The sequence below is a fragment of the Lipotes vexillifer genome, unplaced genomic scaffold, assembly GCF_000442215.2.
Source record: "Lipotes vexillifer unplaced genomic scaffold, Lipotes_vexillifer_v1.1 scaffold549, whole genome shotgun sequence".
Lineage (NCBI taxonomy): Eukaryota > Metazoa > Chordata > Mammalia > Artiodactyla > Lipotidae > Lipotes > Lipotes vexillifer.
In genome coordinates, this window is record NW_006791400.1 from 1695397 (window position 1) to 1696864 (window position 1468).

The following is a 1468-nucleotide window of genomic DNA, read 5'->3' on the forward strand; positions in this document are numbered from 1 at the left end:
TGATGGCTTTGATTGTAACTACATCATGCAGTGTCCACCATGAAATTCTGTAGGTGAGCCATAAATAATCATAGGAGTTTTTATTTACAGAGTCCCTATAGCAGGTACTGCGCTAAGGGATTTATGAGGAATTCTTAAATTAGTATTATGATAATATACTTAAAGCTTTCATTTCATAGTGGGATAATTCACTCATTTCATGTCTTTATACTTTTTATATAATCCTGTTTTAAAGAACCTTTCAAGACGTAATTAATGATACTTATTTTGACTGAGTATCATTACTTCCTGAGGCCCTTGGTCAAAAGGCTTACGATCAAAATTGGCTAAAACCTATTAGTAACATGGTTTTCTGACTGTTGCATTAACAACGTATATTTTGGGCTGAGATGTTCTATATTTTACAGCTGTGTTTTGGGAAGTAACTGAGGGTGACATGAATTAATCGACAAGTTCCCAAATAGAATTTTTATGTTGGAGGTTAAGAAATCCAAATTCCTGAAACACAACAGTATGTAATAATGCCATACGAATGGTGAGGTATCACTTTGTGTGGAAATTTTCCACGGGGCTTCATGATAGACGTGGGTTTTTGAGCTATATCTTAAGAGATCAGTAACTTTCAATGGGAGTGATATGGGGAAAGATCTCTTAGGTGAAGTCTAAGAATTAACAACGTTTAGAGTAGATCCATTAGAGGCTGGATTTGTTGGAATGGAGCTGTCATAGAGGGGAGAGTGAACGTTAAGGTCAGAAAGTGGTTAAATAATGAATTGCAGTGTCTCTAAAATAAGATCTTTGTGGGCAATGGCAAACCCCTGAAAGATAATAAGAAGCGATGCAACAGAAGCAAAGTAGTATTTCAGTCCCGGTAGCCTGGGATGCGTGAGGGTGGGAGGCAAGGCACTAGTTAGCTGGTTGTCGCAGGTGTCTAAGCCTTGTGTACTAGTTTAGTATGGTGGCACAGGGTGAATGTGAGGAAGGTCAAGAAGCTTGAATGAACAGATCTCAGCTATTCCATGAAGGCATGGAGGAGCTGAAAGAAAGTCAAAGGCGACTCCAAGACTTTCATTCTGAATAAGTGACTGAGACCTGACGCCAAATAAATAAAAAGGAGGGGAAAGGTGACACTTAACATAACTGAATTCTCCCGTGAAGTGGTTTTAGTCATTTATCAAGTTCTCAACATATAAAGAGACTCTTCTCTGGATTTTCTGGAGTCTCATACTCGTGTTCTTACTGGTTTTACCATTTGGGAAGATTACATGAACCAGTACTGGCTGGATTAGATAGGTGATAGGTTCTGTTTTCAAATGGCTGATACAAAACTTTCATACATGGCTTTTCGTATTGAAAGGACTTTACATCCAGCTTTTAATATTTAAAGACATGCACCAGTACAGCTTCTCAGCTCATTTGAATATTTTGTGACATTTTCTCACACTCATTGTATCACATCTGCATTCCT